The sequence below is a fragment of the Lepidothrix coronata genome, unplaced genomic scaffold, assembly GCF_001604755.1.
Source record: "Lepidothrix coronata isolate B3197 unplaced genomic scaffold, Lepidothrix_coronata-1.0 Scaffold190, whole genome shotgun sequence".
NCBI classification, from domain to species: Eukaryota; Metazoa; Chordata; class Aves; order Passeriformes; family Pipridae; genus Lepidothrix; species Lepidothrix coronata.
The window spans coordinates 1539550-1546998 of NW_016690370.1; positions in this window are offsets into that span (position 1 = coordinate 1539550).

Here is a 7449-nt window from a genome sequence, read left to right on the forward strand (position 1 = left end):
GGCTTTTTTTATTTTTTTAATTTGTGGTTTGTTTGGTTTGGGGTTTTTTTTTTTTTTTTTTTTTTTGAGATTGTACATGAAAGGATTCATCTGTATTTTATATTTTCTGGGGTTTTTTTTTAAGATTATACATAAGAGAAATAATCTATATTTGATATTTTTCTTAGTTGAACACAACATTCATATGATACTCATTGATCACCTCTACAAGGGGTTCCTGTAGTTCCCAGATGCTTGTAGGGAGTTTTAGGTCATTTTAAGGTGGTTTTTTTTGAGGATTTATATTTGCCGTGGTGGGGGAAGAAGAGGGAAGGAAAGAACAGAGTTGAATTGCTCCTCAGATGCTTGGCCACAGAACCATGGCACTGCCACCCTGTCCCCTCTTTTCCTTCAGGGAAATCTGTGGGAATCCAGGAGCACCATTTAGCCCTTGTGGGAAAACCTAAATCTGGAAATTATCTGTTTAGTAACTGAAGTGTCTTTTCATGAATGGGATGGTTCATCCCCAGCAGGAGACAACTGAGGGCTCAGCTCCAGATGGAGAGTGTCAAGCTCCTCATAACCCAATTAATCCAAACCAAACTCGTGCTAATTTAATGAGTTGCAGTTCACAGAACGGTGTCAGTGAGGACCAAAAACGTTGGCTGAGATCTGTGGGGAACCTTAAATCACAGAAAAATAATGCCATGAGCACCTCTGGAGCACTCCTGAAGAGCAGAGCAGCAGAACAACTCCTGGAAGACAATCCAGAGGAATTTGTAGCTGCTCTGAGCTTGTGATTAAGAGGACAGCACATAATGCCTACTCATTGCAAGGGGTTTGGAGTAGATGACCTTTAAAAGGTCCCTTCTAACCCAAACTGTTGTCTGATTTTATAGTACTCACAGGGTTGCACCGTGTTTGCAATCCCACGTAAATCGGTGACATTCACGCACTGAAAAAAAGGGGAGAATCTTGAAATAGGTGCAAATATTCCAACCTACTGAAAATTTAAAATTGATTTAAGAAAATCAATCACACACACAAAAAATGAAATTAGAGAGTGCCGAGAGGAGCAATCCAAGCACTTCTAAACCCAACTGCTGCCCAGCAAAGGAGTTGTCCAACTTCTTGGGCATAAATTCATTTTACTCTCTATATTTTTGTGTTCAGGTAGCACAAAAAAATAAACCTAACAGAGAAGGAGGTTCCAAACACCTCTCACTAATAGAAACAACAACTGTTTCAGGGCTGTATCCCAGAAAAACTCTGCAGGAAGAAATGATTGGCACAGACAATAGCTGTGTCTGGCAACTGTCACTTCAATTTGTTGGTACAATTCATCTTGGTTTGGTGATGGTGATTTACAGTAACTTCCCCCTTCACAACTGAATTCCTCCCTGAAATGATTCCATGACAAACAAAGTGTAATGCTTATTCTTTATTTACAGTAGGCTTGTTAGAATATTGAAGCAACCTAGCATCAAGGAAGCATCAAAAATACAGGGCACAGTCAAACCACACATTAGAGAGCACAAACTGTGTGACAGAACTGTCACAGAGAGTGTTGGACACTGGGGGCTGAGAAAGGAGAGAGATGAGGGTAAAAGAAAGGGGATTGTAAGTGATTTTTGTTCATATTATTATGTTATTTTAATGTTAAAAAAGACATTTTAATTTCATTTTAATTTTTATTTAGTAATGCATTTGATCATTCACTTATCTATTTATTTTAATTTAATGTTTCTAGTTCTTAATTGATCTGTTCAGATGTTCGTTCATTTATTATTTCTTTTTATTTATTTATTTTAATAGTAGGGTTTCTCCCCTACTTTTTATTGAGTTGCTTGGCAAGTTTTCACCCTGGAAAGGCAGAGTCTTTCCCAAGGAATGCTGAGGTTGATGAGCCCAAGTCAGGACTGATTCCAAAATTGGAGCCTGTTGCTCATCACTCTATTGGAGGAGGTCACAAGGATGAAGGTTTGGTGTTCCCTGCCTCTCTGCCACATCCCAGAGTGCTCCAGATGGGATGTGGTGGCTCCATGGAAGGAACAACTTCACCCCTTGACCTTCTCCCTGAGCTGACCAGAAGTTCCTGGTCCCATTAATGGATCTGCCCAGGGTTGGGTGGGAATTTCAGGAGCAGGTGCTGTCTCAGAGACCTTTCTGCCAGGGATATTCCTAATTCCCAACCAACAGAAATACAGCATCATTACTCTAATTCCCCTGCAATATCGCTTTGTTATTTCGATGCTCTTTAGGTTTGTTTGCACTATTTCGGGGAACTCTACTTTGTTAAATCTGGTGGTTTTGATGCTCTAAAATCACATCACTGATAATTAAACTTCAGTCTGGATGTTTTCCAACCCTGGCTCCGTGTTAACAGCCAGTTATTTCTCCCTGAACACCACGAGGGTCTCAGTGCAACAGCAGGAACCTGTTTCCAAATCATGGAACTTCTGGGGGAACAAGACTTTAATTTTAGTTTGCCTTTCTTAGAACCAGGGCTACAAAAATATTTGGGTTTTTTTTTTATTCCCTCATTGCTTTTAATTTACACCAGAACCCTTAATAACCATTGCTTAGTCACCAGGAGGCTGAATTTATTTAAATCAATATCTAATTAGGTTTCTTAATTTATTACTTTTCACTTCAGAAATTTAAGAAATTTAAGCAATTAAGTGTCTGCACTGGTATCCTACCGTTGCTTTTTGTTTCTGCTTGACCAAATTTTTTGTAACTGATTATTTATAGACCCAAATGTCACATTGATTTCTTTACCCAGTGGATTTTTAAGAAATTAAATCATTACATTTTGGGGTGGAAGATTCTTTCATGTTAATTTTCTTTTATTTATTTTTTTTTTCTACAAGAAAATGAAATTAAAGGGTGTGAAACATGATTTTATTAAGCCACAACACAACACAAAGGTGTGTTTTCCTCTTACTTCTACCTTGAAATTGCTTTGATTACAAGGGAAAAATTGCTTCCATGAAAAGGCATATTTATAAAGGGTAGAAATCCCTATTCACAGGCAAAGGAGAATCTTTTAGGAACTTTTTAGTGTGGTGGGGACAGGGAAATCCATCATATGATACTTATTGTAGTACTGCATTTGATATAAAATGTCTAGTGAAACCTTTTATTCCTTTTAAGATTCCCTGCTGAAACAAGATGATCTTTAAGATCCCTTCCAACCCAAACAATTCCATGATTCCATGATAATATTCAGCACAGATGTGGATGAACAGATTTATTTTTTTGCCAGTTTTCAGGAGCTTTTCCTACATGAGGGCACTATGGAAATGGTACATTATGGAGAATAAATATGACTACATTTCATTTTCTCCCTTGACAGGAAAAGTGGCTGTTGGAGGTGTTATAGGACAGAGTCTGGTTTAGACTAAACCAGAAGGTATTTCTCGTTATTACAGCACTGTCAACCTGAAATTGTACCTTCTAGTACTTGGAAATCCTGTTCACACAGAGACATCAACTGTAACAAACAGTCTGTTGGCTCATTTTATTCACATTCACCTCATTTAGCCATGGAAATAAAGAAAAATAAAGAAAAATAACCCGCTCACTGAATGTTTCTGGATACATATTTGCCATTTATGTCACTGTAAAAATAGCTTCATTTTTCTGGTGTGGGTTTTTGGGACATGGGAACAGATTTTTTGGCTGCCTTGACACCAAGTTGCATCAGAGATGACATTTCAAAGACACCACCCAATAAATAAAGTCATTTTGCCCGTTTGCCCGTATTTCTGAGCTCATTGTTGGAAACAACAGCTCCCTAATTGTGGCTGCTTGTGCCATTAATGAAGCAGTGCTATCTGGAGCATGGATTTTGTAATCTTTTATGCATCTGAATAGTCTGAAGTTCAACCTAATGATTAAGACCCACTCGAAGCCTTTGGTTCTGCGAGATCTCACGTTCGGTGCGTGGCTTTCAACTCCCTTTGGCTTCCAAGTGGCTGGAATGCTGTGAATCCCAAGCACGAGCGAGGCTAAAAAAAGGGAAGGAGGAGTAAAAGGATCAAACATAAAGGGGTGGTTGGACTCTCACTGCTGATATCCCAGCTCTGGGCACACGACAGCAACACTCGACTCGAAGAGCCGGAGGGAGAAGCGTCGGGGTTTCCAACGGGCCACCGCGATTCCAAATATGCCTTTGTGGGATGCAAATGTGGACTTGCCAAACATCAGTGCCACGGTTTTTGCAGCCTCCAGGCTTGGCTTTTTTGGGTGTTTGATGCAGAGAACACCCCCAGCACCTGCATCCACAGGTGCATCCTCTGCTCACCCCCCTGATCCCGCAGTTCATCCAAGCACAGCGAGGTTGAGCCATGCACGGGATGACCTTGGAGAGCAGGAGGAGCACACACAGGTCCTGGTTTGGGATGACCTTGGAGAGCAGGAGGAGCACACACAGGTCCTGGTTTGGTGCTCATAGGAAAAAAGTGAAGAATCTGCTGCTGATCAATATCACACCCCACAATTTCATATTTTTTTTTCTGCTCTTTTCTGCCCAGAGCAGGAGGTTTGGAATTGTGCTTTAATGGCAGCCTGCTACGGGAGCTTATCCTGGGAAGGGATCTTTAATAAGGCCGTGCAAACATGAGCCAAATATAATGTAAACTATTTTTTTTTTTTAGCCTAATCTGCCTCAAGAGAAATGGCAGATTCACCTCCAGCACTAATGAATGAATATATTCCAATCTCACTTTATTTTCTAACAATCTACTATAAGAAAAATACACTGAATATCCCTTATACCAATATACAGGGGTTGAACTCGATGATCCGATGTGTCTCTTCCAGTATGAGATATCCTATGATTTATGAAATAAAGGCTGCAGGTAAAGACTGAATTTTAGAAGTATTACTGCCACTAGATAGGACTTTTAAGCGCCAACCCCTGTATTTTCTGTCTCATATGGGTAAAGATTGGTTAAATTGGATCTATATTTTATCAGCTCCTGGTGGCTTTTCATGATTCCTAGTTTTTGGTTTATCTATATCATACTGACCTCCTGTGCCAAATTGAAGGCTCCTGGAAGTTATGGGACAGAGACACAGCTTCTCTCTGGATGGTGGGAACAGGAATTTTAAAGTCTCAGGTTGTTCTTCTTCTTTAATATGGAAAATGTTTAAACATCCCATTTGCTTGGGAAAAACCCCCATTATTTCCAAGCTGATCTCTTCCTGAATATGTGTTCTCCAAAATACTTCTGAAGTCCAACTTTTCATCCTGATTTTCAGGTGAAAATAAATATTAGATTTGTCCAACAGGCTGGAAAATCTATTTTTGAACGAGCTTTGTAGCAAACATCTGCAAAACGAGAGGGAAGGAAAGCAGTGTGGAGATTTCATTCCCTACCTGGAGGGTAAAACCCAGCTGTTGTTCTACGGTTCAGAGCCATCAGGAACATCATAATTAAAAGGCACTGATGGGACATCTCAGGTGGCACAATAAACTCACCTGTGTCTTATCTCTGTGCTTAGCAAAGAGATTTTCTATGAAAATGGTAAGAATGAATGTTAAGGCAGGAAAGAAGGAAATATGTCCTATTTGCTGCACAAATTGTCCCCTTTCAGCTTTATTTTCATTTGCAGCTGTGCAAGCTGAGTATAAAATGCAGCTATTTTGACTTTGTAGTATTTTATGCCTGGTTTGAGCAGTTGTAAAAATTGCAAGGCAGCCAAGAATTGGACCTTCTCCTTCTTCCTCCATGGTGCTTGGTTTTATGTGGCACCTCTTCCACTAAACCGAAGGCACAGAGGAGCCTAAAGAGTAAAATAAAAGCCTGCCATGCTCTACTAAATCTTATTACCCAAAGCAGAATAATTTTAATGCCTTAAAAGTTTTATCCACTGGGTCCCTATGGGAGGAAAACGTTGGGTTTGTAGCAGATTTATTTTCCCTAAATATCTGAATTTCCATCAGGTTTGCTCTAATAACTGTCAGCTGACCTGATTAAAAACTACCTCTCCTCTGGTTGATTTAAATCAACTTGGCTGCCACACAGGAAGCTGGAGCGCAGGCTACTTTAGCTGGCCATCTGCTACACTAAATTCATTTATTTTGGAGAACTTTGCTTTAATTCAATTACCGGGACCATATTTCACGGCAGGTGTAGGAGAGAAATCTGTATTTTGGGTTCCTATGTGGGATATGGCGTAGGCAAGTGAGGAGTGAGAGGAGGGCCTGGGTAACACAAAAGAGAGGAAGAAAGGATTTCCCTGAAAGCTTTAATTACAGTTTTAAAGCAGAAAAACTTAAACAGGCTTTAGAACAAGAAATATTGAAAAGACTCGTATTGTGACCTCGCAAATCACTGCTGGTGTCACACACCACGAGAGGAATTATATAAATACTGTAACTGGGGGAACATTTGCAGTATCTGACTCACAAATTACCATGAAAATGGTGAATATTTCAGGCTCCAGCGAGGTCTTTACCCGTTGCTTGGCTTGGGGTTGTGGATCTGAAAGCCAAAGCACCAGGGACGGCTCATGTGTGGCTTTTGTGTGGCATCCAGAGCCCTCTCTCACATCTGTCACCTGCTGGGAGGAGCTGCCTGGGATGGAAGAGCTGGCAAAGACCCACCAAGGGGGTGTGGATGTCCCCATCCAAGGGGAAAACATGGAATTGTGGTTCAAAAGCACAAACAAGCTCCTGGTCTGCTCTTGGTCTCACGAGAAGGGTTCCAGCTCTTCTTAAAAATAATATAAAAGTCAATTCTGGCCAGTGCTCGGGTTAAGGAAAAGAAGTAGGTTTGTTTTTAATGATGCCAGGGGAGGGTCAGGTTGGACATCAGGAGGAATTTCTCCCTGGAAAGGGTAGTCAGGCACTGGAAGGGGTTTGGAAGGAGGTTTGGAGTCCCCACCCCTGGAGGTGTCCAAGGAAGGGCTGGATGTGGCACTCAGTGCTCTGGGCTGGGGGACAAGGTGGGTGTCAGTCACAAGTTGGACTCGATGCTCTTGGAAGTCTTTTCCAACCTTAATGATTCTGGGATTCTTTTGATGTGTCTTAAATGAGAACTAATGTTCTTACATTTCAGCAACTTCTAGGTTTATAATTCAGGTAATGTGCACTGAGATAAAACCAAAAATGTCAACACTGAATCACTTTTGAAGAGAAAGGAAGAAAATATTTTAGCAGGCTGAGCATTTTTAACACACTTTATAAAGTTTATTGGTTATAATTTCTTGAGAAATTGTTAGGTTTTTGTTTGTAATCCTAATTTGAAAGGAAAGATATTTGGGAAGTGCAACATTCTAAATATCACCACAATAAATCTATTTTTTGCCCAGTTTTACTCAAACTGCAGATTCATTTCACTACAAACTAGGTTACATTCTACTGAAAGGTCAAATAAAAATGGTCTTTTATTACTGGCCTGACATTTTATTGAAATTCTGGCTGTTTTCTTGTGTATAGGAAGAGAAGTGTTGGTGTGG